Here is a 13031-nt window from a genome sequence, read left to right as displayed (position 1 = left end):
CTTGCCCTACAACATATCAAAAGTTTTTGAAATGACGGTTCACTTTAAGTCTACAGTTGAGCATATAAATCTATGACTCCCTACCGCACTGCTTACCAATGCCACTGCAGGTCTGTTATGTTGGCAGCAAGATAGCGTGTTGCCAACTTCTCATCTGTCTGTTCCACCACTAACACTGCTAAGAACACATATTGGGGCAGATTTACTTACCCGGTCCTGTGCAATCCCCGAGGTGCTTTCTCCGACTCCAATGCACAACTGCCGCGATTTACTACGATGGTGCGCCCGATATCCTGCATCTGTCGCTTCCCCGATCAGGTCCGCCGGAGTTCACCTTCTTCTTTCTGATGTATGTAAGTGCTTGGCTTGTGACACATTTTAAAATGTTAAATCCCCGGTTTGTCCGAATCCGTCGGATCGCCCGACGGACTGCCCCCCCCCCGTTTGTGCCACATGATAGCTGGCGCGATTGCGACACAATGTAATCGCGTGCGACTGAATTCTGGTTTTAAATCCCTGTCCCGACAGCACGATGGTGTAAATAGGTTTTCATTTAGTAATTTTGTAATCGGAATAATCTTAGTATAAAGGTATTATATGAGCCCTGTACTGTACAGATGTATCGTCAGTGATAATGTCCTTTGTATGGTGGGGTTTTTTATAATAAGGTAGTAGCAAACATCTCAAATAAATGAAGAATATATTTGAAAAATTATTTGTAATACTGGTATTTGTATAGTGTCTTTTGTTCTTTATCAATATATTTGTTATGTAGGTCACAGTCTGGAGCTCATCCAGAATAGAACATCAATTCAAGCTGTGGAAACTGTCACGCCAGCGTGTTGCACGGGCAACTCACAGGTCCCGGCTGCCTTGCACGCACGTTCCCGACTCCTAGGGCACGTGCGCCAGCTTCAGGAGATTTAAAGGGCCAGCGTGCCAATAATTGGCACTCGCCATTTTCAGGTAATCTATTTAACCCTGCCTCTTCCTGCAAACCCTGCCGGATCTTTGTGCCTATGCCTTAGAGAAAGCTCCCCAGTGATATTCCTGCATTCCGACCTCCCGTCGCTGACCCCGGATTGGTCTTGACATTGCATCTCTGCTGCCTGCCCTGACCTTGTGCCTGGACTTGACCACAAGACTTTTGCTAAGGTACCTCAACCTCGGCAGCCACCGCAGGCTAGTCGCACCTGTGGAAGGACCTGGTGGTACCCTGCCACAGCAAGTCCATCCCGCTTTGGGGCAGGCTCTGGTGAAGACCATGTGCCACTTAGATTCTGGTCCCAGGTGTCGGCTAAACCTCTTTGGGACAGAGACAACCCGGTCTCAGCTACTTTCACTGCTTTTCTGGCAGAGTTGAAGTCCATCTTTGAAGAACCCTCACAGGCATCTTCTGGCCAAGACCGCACTGATGAATCTGTGCCAGGGGAACACTTCTGTGGGAAAATATGCTGTCCAGTTCCATATCCTGACCTTGGAACTCTCCTGGAAAGATGCGGCCTTATCCGTAGCTTTCAAAAAGGGACTCTCCTCTCAAGTTAAGGACGCTCTGGCTGCTCGGGATCTGCTGTCTACCCTGAGTGGTCTCATCACCTTAGCCACCCGGATTAATGTGTGGTTTAGGGAGCGTGCCAAAGAGTTAGTTCTTGGACTCCGGTTCCGCAGGGAACTTCGTGGATGCCACTCTGGTCTCCTGGCATCACATCCCTGTGGTTCGCCTTGAGAAGCCTTTGGTCATCTCCTCTATTAGTGGCCAAATTGTCTCTGACCTAGTCCAGCACTGCACCAAGACTCTGTCCTTGCAAGTCCGTGTGCTGCACAAGGAAAGACTCTCTTTTTATGTACTACCATGGTCCATGTCCTCCATCCTGTTGGGTCAACCATGGTGGCAGCTCCATGCACCCGTTCTTAACTGGAAGATGGGGGAGATCCTGTGGTGGGGACCTGATTGCCAGTCTCGCTGTGTGGAGATGCCTCAACCAGTGCCAGTCCTGGTTTCTTCTGTGGCTCCCGAGGCCCTGGAGGGACTTCCCACTTGCTATCAGGACTTTTTTGATGTCTTCTCAAAGAAGCAAGCTGAGCCTTTTGCTGCCTCACCATCTTTAAGACTGTCCTGTGGATCTGCTGCTGGGAACGCCATGTCAGACTATATCAAAGAAAACTTTTGTGACCAAGAAGGACTGGTCACTCTGTCCATGCATAGACTACGCGGTCTTAACAAGTTCACAGTTAAGAACCGCTACCCGTTGCTGTTGATCATGGAGCTGTTTGAGGTTCTTCATGAAGCCAAGATCTTCTCCAAATTGGAACTTTGAGGGGATTACAATCTCATTCATACCTGCCATATCTGCCAGATGAGTGGAAGACCGCTTTTTATACCCGTGTTGGACACTTCGAGTACCTGGTGAAGCCATTTGGACTGGCAATTCACCAGTTGTATTCCAGGAATTCATTAATGACATCTTTATAGACTTGCTTTATGTCTGTGCTGTGGTCTATTTGGACTATATCCTGGTATTCTCTCCGGACCTTGATACCCACCAATTACACGTACGGCAAGTCCTCAGTCATTTAAGGTCCAATCTCCTTTATGTCAAACTTAAGAAGTGACAATTCCATCAGCCGAGTATTCCATTTCTCAGCTATATCATCTCCTACAGAGATCTCCGGATGGATCCTGCCAAGCCTCTCCAGACTGCTCAGCGACTCAATCCACGTCAAGCTTGCTGGTCACTCTTCTCTGCCTGGTTCGATTTCCTCATTCATTTTCATTCGGCTGAGAAGAACATCAAGGCTGACACCCTTTCTTGGCATGTCATCCTCGGATCTTCGTCAACTACTTCCTGGCAAGACCTACGTACGACCTGCTCTACGGAGGAAGATTCCGACTTGGGGACATTGCTCACATGTGGCTGGGTATCCTGGGGTGCTGCGCTCTGTCGCCCTCATTTCCCGATTCTACTGGTGGCCAGATCTGGTTAAAGATGTTCGGGACTTTGTGGGTTCCTGTGCTTCCTGTGCCCAGAATAAGCCATCACGTCTCAAGCCTGCTGGTCTTCTTCTGCCGTTGCCGATACCCAGCTGTCCATGGACTCATGTGGCCATGGACTTCATCATGTACCTGCCCCCTTCATCAGGCAATACTGTCATCTGGGTGGTGACTGACCGTTTTTCGAATATGTCCCATTTTGTTCCTCTGCCAGGTTTGCCATCTGCTCCACCTTTTGTCAGCCAGTTCTTCCATCACATGTTCCAACTCCATGGACTTCCGCAGCACATTGGGGCACATTTACTTACCCGGTCCTGTTGGTCTCAGAGTCGGATTCAGGTCTTCCGGCCATTGACTAAGGTAGTGCGCCCAATGTCCACCAGGTGTTGCTGCTACGCTGAAGTCTGCTGAAGTTCTCCGGAGTTGACGATCCTATCCTGGGTGCAGGTAAGCGCGTGTCAAGCAACACTTTTTAAAAAAAAATTCTGTGTTTTTCCGAATCCGTCAGTTTTTCCAAGGGCCACGGCCCCCGATTTCCGTCGCATGCATGCCGGCACCAATGCACCACAATCCTATCGCGTGCGCCAAAATCCCGGGGCAATTCAGGGAAAAACGGCGCAAATCGGTAATATTCGGGAAACCCGATGAAAAAAAGTGATTCAGGCCCTTAGTAAATGATCCCCATTGTCTCTGAATGTAGGGTTCAGTTTGTCTCTAATTTCTGGCGTTCTCTCTGCAACTAACTTCAAGTGAAATTGGAGTGCTCTTCTGCCTATCATCCCCAATCTAATGGGCAGGTGGAAAGAGTTATTCAGACCCTGGGCTGCTATTTAAGTCATTTTGTTTCTGCCCGTCAGGACCATTGGTCCTCTCTGTTGCCATGGGCAGAGTTCTCTTACAACTCCTCGGACTCTGCATCCGTGGGCTCCAACCTATTTTTTGTCAATTCCTCACTGTTCCTGCTGTTGAGGAATTGGTACGGGACCTGAAGACCATCTGTGAGCAGACTCTCCTTTCCTTATTATAGACTTCGGCCTGAACCAAGTTCCAGTCTGATAAAAGACGCAGGTGCTGAGTCATATCAATCCGGTCTCCTACAAGCTGTGCCTTCGTCCCACCATGCACATCCCTAACTCCTTCCATGTGTCCCTGCTCAAACCTGAACTGCTTCTCATGATAAGTGTCTCCTCCTGCTCCTGTGGCCGACTCCCCCGACATCTATGAGGTAAAGGGTATCCTTTATATGAAGACGGTGAGGGGTAAGCGGTTCTTCTTGCTTGACTGGAAGGGGCTCGGGCCGGAGGAAAGATCTTGGAAGCCCGAGGACAATATCCTGGACCAGGACCTCCTGCAGAGATTCCACCAGCCCAGGAAGAGGGGGAGGCCAAAGGGGGTGGGGTACTGTTACGGGTGGTCCCACAGCTCATATCGCGAGTCACGGGCTCACCCGTGCCCCACTCTCCCCACCAGCGTGTCGCACGTGCAACTCACAGGTCCCGGCTCCTGCTCCATCCTCTTCAGCCGTGTGTGCGCATTTCAGACTCCCAGGGCGCGCGCCGGCTTCAGGAGATTTGAAGGGCCAGCGTGCCACTAATTGGCCCTGGCTACTTTCAGGTAGTCTATGTAACCCTGCCAGATCTTTGTGCCTATGCCTTAGAGAAAGCTCCCCAGTGATATTCCTGCGTTCCTTTGTCTCCTGCGTTCCTTTGTCTCCTGCGTTCCTGTGTCTCCTGAGTTCCTGTGTTCCTGCATGCCTGTATTCCTGCATGCCTGTGTTCCCGTTCCCATTTGCCTGGATCATGCGTTCCTGTGTGTTCCTGTATATCCTGCATTCCTGCCCCTGTTTGTTCCTGCTCCTGAGTTCCTGTGTCCTGCGTTCCTGTGTTCCTGCGTGCCTGTGTTCCCATTCCCATTTGCCTGGATCTCCCGTTGCTGACCCCGGATTGGACTTGACATTGCATCTCTGCCGCCAGCCCTGACCCTGTTCCTGACCACAAGACTGTCTTCCACTAAGGTACCTCGACCTCGGCTGCCACCGCGGGCTAGTCAGACCTGTGGAACGTCCTGGTGGTACCTTGCCTCAGCTTGTTCATCCTGCTTTGCAGCGGGCTCTGGTGAAGACCAGGTGCCACTTCGGTTCCAGGTGTCGGCTAGTACCACTTCCGCGTTGGTCCAGAGCAGGGGTCTCAAACTCAATTTACCTGGGGGCCGTTGGAGGTAGATTCTGGGTAAGGCTGGGCCGCATCAAGTTTTCCACACAAAATGCGCTTACAAAATATCATTATTCAGATTCAAATGTCACGGCGTCTCCCAGTGCAAGGAAAGCCCCAAGCTGGGAGACGTGTTTTCTCTATGAACGCGTCCTGTGTACCGAGGGGTCCCAAGCTCCTACCGCACTGAGCCCAGTCAGGGACACTCCATTCCCCCCCCCACCCGGTACTTGCCTCCCCGTGTCCCTCCCATCGAAGAAGATGAAGTCGCCGCTCTGACCTGCACCAAGTGCGTTCAGAGCGGCGACTTCATCTTCTTCAAGTACCGGAGGGAAGGGGATTAACCGGTTACGGGCCCTTTCCTGTTTTTTCATGTCCATTTTTCACTCCCCACCTTCAAAAAACTATAACTTTTTTATTTTTACACGTAAAGAGCTGTGTGATGGATTGTTTTCTGCGTAACAAATTGCACTTCATAGTGATGGTATTAAATATTCCATGCCATGTACTCGGAAGCGGGAAAAAAATTCCAAATGCAATGAAAATGCATTTGCGCCATTTTCTTGTGGGCTTGGATATTACGTCTTTCACTGAGCGCCCCAAATGACATGTCTACTTTATTTTTTTGGGTCGGTACGATTAAGGGGATACCAAATTTGTATAGGTTTTATAATGTTTTCATACATTTACAAAAATTAAAACCTACTGTACAAAAATATTTTTTTTTATTTTGCCAAATTCTGGCGCTAATAACTTTTTCATACTTTGGTGTACGGAGCTGTGGGTGCTGTCATTTTTTGCGAAATTTGATAATATGTTCAATGATATCATTTTTAGGACTGTACAACCTTTTGATCACTTTTTATAGATTTTTTTATATTTTTCAAAATGGCAAAAAAGTGCCATTTTCGAATTTGGGCGCTATTTTCCGTAACGGGGTTAAACGCACTGAAAAACCGTCATCATATTTTGATAGATCGGGCATTTTCGGACGCGTCGATACCTGATATGTTTATGATTTTTACTGTTTATTTATATTTATGTCAGTTCTAGGGAAAGGGGGGTGATTTGAAATTTTAGGTTTTTTTATTATTATTTTTTTTTTTAAAACTTTTTTTTATTTTTATTTATACTATTTTTCAGACTCCCTAGGGTACTTTAACCCTAGGTTGTCTGATCGATCCTATCATATACTGCCATACTACAGTATGGCAGTATATGGAGATTTTCCTCCTCATTCATTACAATGTGCTATCAGCACATTGTAATGAAGGGGTTAAAACGAAATAGCCTCGGGTCTTCGGAAGACCTGAGGCTACCATGGAGACGGATCTCCGCCCCCCGATGACGTCACGGGGAGCGGCGATCCCAGGTAAGATGGCGGCGCCCATGCGCCGCTATCTTTTTGAGGCTGCCGGCAGCTTTGTCGGCAGCCATCGCTGTGAAAGCACCCGCGATCGGTGCTAGCACCGATCGCGGGTGTTACCGGTAAGCCTTTGCTGCAATATGCAGAAAAGACTTACCGGCTATGGAGAGGGCTCAGCCCGTGAGCCCTCTCCATGCAGCGCGACCAGGTGGGGGCCGCAAAATATTGTCCCGCGGGCCGCAGTTGGCCCGCGGGCCGCGAGTTTGAGACCCCTGGTCCAGAGGATCCACTGATCCTGACAACAAGAAGGTTTGCTGTGTCTGTCAGCGTAGTATCCAGAGGCTGGAGGTGCTACGAGGAGACTGACCAGTATACCTGGTAGTAGGACCACTACCTTCGCCTTTGTGGAAGGAGGAACAGGAGGAGCACTGCGATCTGTGACGGTTTTTGGGCAGATCTTACTAGCCCAATGCTCCAACATTGCCATTTTGAGATTGGTGGTGTTGGAGAGAATTTAGCTAGTGATCTGTCCCTTTAGTCTACCCCAAAACACACAATGTTTTGTGGGGTATTTCCGTAGCCGGGAGAACCCGCATCATGATTTTTGAGGTGTTTGTCTTCCATGGCAGGAGCTGGGCACAAGACGACATAATGACAAGATGACTATGCATCATCCTTGGGGTCCAACTGTGGGGTTAAAATGTGCACTATACCCCAAATAGGTTCAGTTCTCAGGGCTTTCTACTGTTCTGATCCCTAAGGGCATCTACAAATGCCAGTGCTCCAAATGCATTTCTCATCCGAGCCCTGCCATGTCTCCATCTTGTAGCCCTGCCTTGTCTCCACATACCTGGGAGAACCTGTATGATGATTTTTGGGGAGTTTGTCTCCAGTGGCATGAATTGGGCAAAATACTTTTGACTTTACAATGACAAATTTCGAGAAATTGCAAAGCAAATGTTATTCTACACCATTCAATTTGTGTTCAATTTCAGACAGGATCTTATGGGTTAAAATTCTAATACAAACCCTAAATAAATTCTGTGAGTGTTGCTCTTCCTAACATGGGGTCACTACTCGGGGGTTCCTATTGTACTGGTACCTCAGGGGCACCCCAACACCAGTCTAGTAAAAAGGGTTCTCCAAAGGCTAGATTTTTCTCCTTCCCTTCTCAGCCCTGCTGTGTGCCCAGCCTGTCAATTATTGGCACATTTGTGGTATTTTCATACTCAGGACAACCCACAGAATGATTTTTGGGGTGCTTTTCTTTCTTTTAAAATTACATGTCTATATTGGGGGTTAAAATGCTAACCACACCCTCAGATAAATTCTTTGAGGGGTCTAATTTCCAAAATGGTATAATTTCTTGGGGGTTTCTATTGCACTGCTACCTCACAGGCTCTGCGAACACTGCATGGCACTCCAAATGCAAACATGTGAAAATGGTGTTCCAAAAGCAAAATTTCTATCCTTCCCTTCTCAGCCCTGCTGTGTGCCCAGTCTGTCAATTTTGCACATATGTGGAATTGCAGCACTCAGGACAACCCGCAGAATTATTTTGGGGGTTTTGTCTAAAGTGGGCACAATATATTAGACACTGAAGGGACATTTTTAAAATAAAAACACAATTTTTGCTCTGCACCATTTACTTTGCATAAGATTTTGACAAGCATGCTGAGGGTTAAAATGTTCATCGCAACCATAGATGAATGCTTTGAGGGGTCTGACATCTTTGGAGGTTTTCTATTGTACTGTTACTTCAGGGGCTCTTCAAGTACACTGTGGCACCACAAAACATTTGTAGCCAAATTGGCCGCCAAAAACCCAATAGCACTAATTCTGTTCTGGACATTGCTGTGCGATGAAACAGCAGTTGACATCCACATGTCTGGTATTGCCACACTCGGAATAAGCAGGGCAACAATTTTGGATGTATATTCACCTCAAATTTCTTCTGAATGTGTCCATTTTAGGGCTAAGTGAGAACAATCTTATTCAAAAATTAAAATTTCTAAATTTTCAATCCATTTTTGTTTGCTTCCAGAGAAAGAATTAAAGGGTAAACATACTTCTCAAATGCTGATTTGAATAGTTTGAGATGTTGGGTTCATAAAATCGTTTTACTTGTGGAGCTATATAGTAAATAAGCCTTTCTAGCATACTTCCAAACTGAATTGGTCACCAAAAATTTAGCATTTTTAAAATTTCTTGAAAATCAGAAGTTGCTACTAAAACTTGAAACCTTCTCAGATCCGTAAAAGGATGAAAACATGAAAAAAATTATGCAAATAAAAAGAAGACCAATGGCAAAAGGTTTCTACAAAAAAAATTGTGGTATGACTTTTTGTCTAAAAAGTAGAACATTTGAAACTTTTCCCAAATTATTGAATTTTTCCCCCCAAAAAAAGAAACTGATCACGGAAATGATACTACTAATATAAACTACAATGTCTCATGAGCAAACAGTCTAAAAATCACAGGGATATCTTAAAGTGTTGAAAACTTATTACCATAGGAAGCGACACTGGTCAAATTTTTAAAAAAAGGACTGAGCCTTAACTTACAAACAGGATGGGTCCTTAAGGAGTTAAAGCAGGTTCCCACTGAGCACATGTGACAGACATCACAGAGTCTGGAAATAATGTGGAGAGCGATATTCTGCCTGCAATACTGGGTTTGGAAGTGGCTCAGTAATGGTGTGGGGTGGCATTTCTTTCGGAATAAGATTCAAAGACCCCTTGTGAGACCATAAGCTGGTGAGGTTTGCCCTGGGTTCCACCTAATTCAGGACAATGCTAGACATCATATGGTTGAAGTTTGTCAGCAGTTTCTGCAAGGTAAAGGCATTGAAGCTATGGACTGGCCCATTCGTTCCCCAGATCTAAATTTGATTGAGCACAACTGGGACATCATGTCTTGCTGCATCCACCAATGTCAAGTTGCACCACAGAATGTTAGGAATTGCTGGATGCTTTAGTCCAGGATTGGTCTGGGAGGAGATCCTTTAGGTGACTATCCGCCACCTCATCAGAAGCATGCCATAGTTTGGAGAGAGGTCATACAGACATGTGGAGGCCATACACAATACTGGGCCTCATTTTTCTTGTTTTACAGACATAAATCAAGGTTGAATCAGCCTGTAGTGTGTTTCTCCACTTTAATTTTATGGGTGACTCCAAATCCAGGCCTCCATTGGTTAACCTCTTACCGACGTGTGCCGTAATACTACCGCGCACGTCGGATGCGAGGGTATGGAGAGGGCTCATGGGCTTCTGTAAGTCTTTGCTGCATATTGCAGCAGACACTTACCGGTAATGACTGCGACTGGTGTTTGCATCAATGGTGGGTGTTATCCGGTCCATCGCTTTGCTGGCAGCTTCAAAAAGATGGTTGAGATCTTGGTGAAGATCGTTGCCCATGTAACGTCATTGGTGGGCGGCGATCGGTGAAGATTGACGCTCCCAATGATGTCATCGGGGCGCGGCAATCCTTTGCCATGACAGCCTCGGGTCTTCCAATAGCACCCAAAGTCTAAAATGGCGCTTTTTTGCCATTTTGAAAATATAAAAGAATAAAGGAGACATTGCATTTGGGGCACACAGAAAATAAAATCCAAACCCACAAGAAAACGGCGCAAATGTATTTTTTCACTGCATTTGGAATTTTTTTTCCGCTTCCCAGTACATGACATGGAATATTAAATACCATCATTATAAAGTGCAATTTGTTATTTATTTATTATTATTTAGGTGTTGTTTTCAGTGGTACCATTTTGGCACACATAACTTTTTCTGACAACTACTTAGAACATTTTTGTTAAGGGATTTTATTATTTTTTTTTGTGAAGAGTTTTTCAGTTGCTTTTTTTTTATGGCGTTTAAAGAGTGGGTCCAAAAATGTTTCTGATTATTGTACAGATTGTTATGGACATGCAGAAGAAGAGGAGGAACAGGTGTCAGGCCAGACCATGGCTCGCTTGACAAGTGGTACTGCAGGTACTGGAACACTTGTTCCAGAGTAACAGGCAGAGCAGCCCACCGGAGTCACTACAGTGTGGCTGGGGGATCCACAGGAGGAGGAATAAGAGGATACATCTCCCACCCAAGACAGATTTTTTATTGCTTCTAGACAGGCTTGCCCACAGGTGCCAATATATGCGTCAGTGCCTGCGCAACAACAACTGAAGAGTAGCCCAGATAGTCAACAATGCTCAATACTGGGTGGCAACTGTACTTGATGAATCCTACAAGCATAAAGAGAAAGAAGTTGGCAATCAACCTCTTCACTCTCTGTGTCCAATATATTGGACGCTGAGCACAGTGACTTAGTGCAGTGACCTGGCATCGGGATACACGGGGTGCCATCTGTAACTAACAGCCGACATCCCCAAATAACACCCGCGGTCGGGGTAGGGACAACGATCGTTTCTATGGCAGCCTGCAAGCAGTGCCATTAAGATGGCATCAATGACGTCATCTTAAAGGCACAGTGTCAACCTATGGATGTCCTTAGGCTGACACAGCTAATACCCTGCAATACATCAGTATTGCAAAGTATTATCATGAACAAGCAATCAGATGATTGCTTGTTCATGTCCCATGGTGGAAGTAATAAAAAAGTAAAGAAAATATTATTCAATGAAAAATAAATTAATAAAAATTCCCATAATTGCCATAAATTGCCATAAGAGACATATAATGCACAAAAAAGTATAAATCATAAAACAAACCCCATATATATAGGATCAACGCGCCATAATAATCAGTAGAATAAAAGTAAATAACCTGCATGATGAGCGCTGTAAAAAGAAAAAATCCTGCCAAAGTTATGATTTTTACCTATTTAATCCCACAAAAAATGCAATAAAAAGTGATCAAAAAAACGTATGTAGTCCTGATGGATACTGTTGCAAAGCAGAACATGTCCTACAAAAACAAGGCATCAACCAGCTCCGTAGCCAAAAAAGGTAAAATGTTATGCTACCAGGAAGATGGCGATGCAAAAATTATAGATTTTTTCCCCACATTGGGGTTTTTATTTTGCATATTAAGTAAAACATAAGAAAAAATATCTAAGTATGATATCCTTATTAGGCTATGCGATCAACACAAAAAAAGGCAAAAATCCAGTCCAGAATTGATGCTTTTCTACTCCGGCCCTCAAAAAAAAAATCATAAATTTTCAAAAATAGGGGATACCAACCCCAAAATGGTAGCACTGGAAAAAGAATCTCATCCTGCAAAAAAAATGCTTTCACATGGCCCCAAAAACAAAATATAGTTTTTGAAAAAATATCAGATATCTTTATTTAATAAAGACAAAAAACATTTAAAAACATTTAAAAACATTTAAAAGCACCAACATGTGCAAGTTCATGTCCTATGTAATCAATCAAATCTGTGCAAAATGATGCAAGGATTACAATAGCAGCAATAACAGCCACGTAGATATGTGCAAAAATAAGCAGTGGTTGCTGAAAAACCCTCACCCCTGTAATACCCGCACGATGTAATCAACTTCCTGGTATAATATCAAGCAATAGTAAATACAATCAAAGCTCTAAATGCAGTATAAATGAAAAGATATCACTGGGATAACAGTGATATCCCCACGCACTCCGCCACCTAGCCCTGTGGCTTCTTCAGGGGTGTATGAGAATACAAAGTATATAGCTCCTATATATGGGGCTAACTAGATCGCTCACCTGTGCTGTGTCTGGTGTGTTGCAAGTACTGGCGTCCTTCGTGGTCGACTGCGCACGCGCCCGCCGGGAGATCACGTGACCGGCTCAATCCTCCTTCCTCCTGCTTGGGCCGGTCACTTGACACCACAGCTAGACACGCCCACAGTCCAGCCGCGGTCCGACTGCTGGTGAGTGCAAGAGATTTGCTGCAAAGGATGCTGGTAAATGTAGTCTTTAGATGTTCAGGAGAAATTGTATAACAAATTTTAAGATGAGTTTTCTCTTTTTATCTTTTGGAAATGTGTACATTTAAGGGCTAAATGAACGTATAACTGACAAAATTTGACCATTCTAAATTTCACCTCCATTTTGATATAATTACTATGAAGATCTCAAGGGGATTAAAAGTTGTTTCTGATAGATTGAGGGGTGCAGATTTGAAAATGGGTTGATTATATAGGAGGTTTTTAATGGCAAATATTTAAAATGTCATTCAAATTAGTATCTATCCCCAAAATAGTAAATTCTGAAAATATGGAAAAGCAATATTCCATTTGTAAACAGCGTGACATCAAAATAAATTATCCAGACATTTCAAAAATTATGAAAATGTAAAGGAGACATATGGGAATGTTATTCAGCAGCTTATTTAGGTGGAAAATCTATCTGCCTGAAAACACGATGATTTCGAAAATGGCAAATTTTTCAAAAAAATCATCATTTTTTTCTTTTTTTGTAAATAAACGCAAAACTTATCAGCCAATATTTATGCTTTGATAA

The 13031-nt window shown here is 44.8% G+C and overlaps 1 protein-coding gene across 3 annotated transcripts in view; it reads right to left on the bottom strand.

The window, feature by feature from the left end:
• The window catches only part of PRKCG (protein kinase C gamma), a 556381-nt gene that overhangs the window by 85729 nt on the left and 457621 nt on the right, over positions 1-13031 (bottom strand). The window lies entirely within an intron of this gene.

Source organism: Engystomops pustulosus, chromosome 6 (assembly GCF_040894005.1).
Source record: "Engystomops pustulosus chromosome 6, aEngPut4.maternal, whole genome shotgun sequence".
NCBI lineage: Eukaryota > Metazoa > Chordata > Amphibia > Anura > Leptodactylidae > Engystomops > Engystomops pustulosus.
Note: the sequence above shows the minus strand (reverse complement) of the source record. Positions and strands in the feature narration are given on the sequence as shown.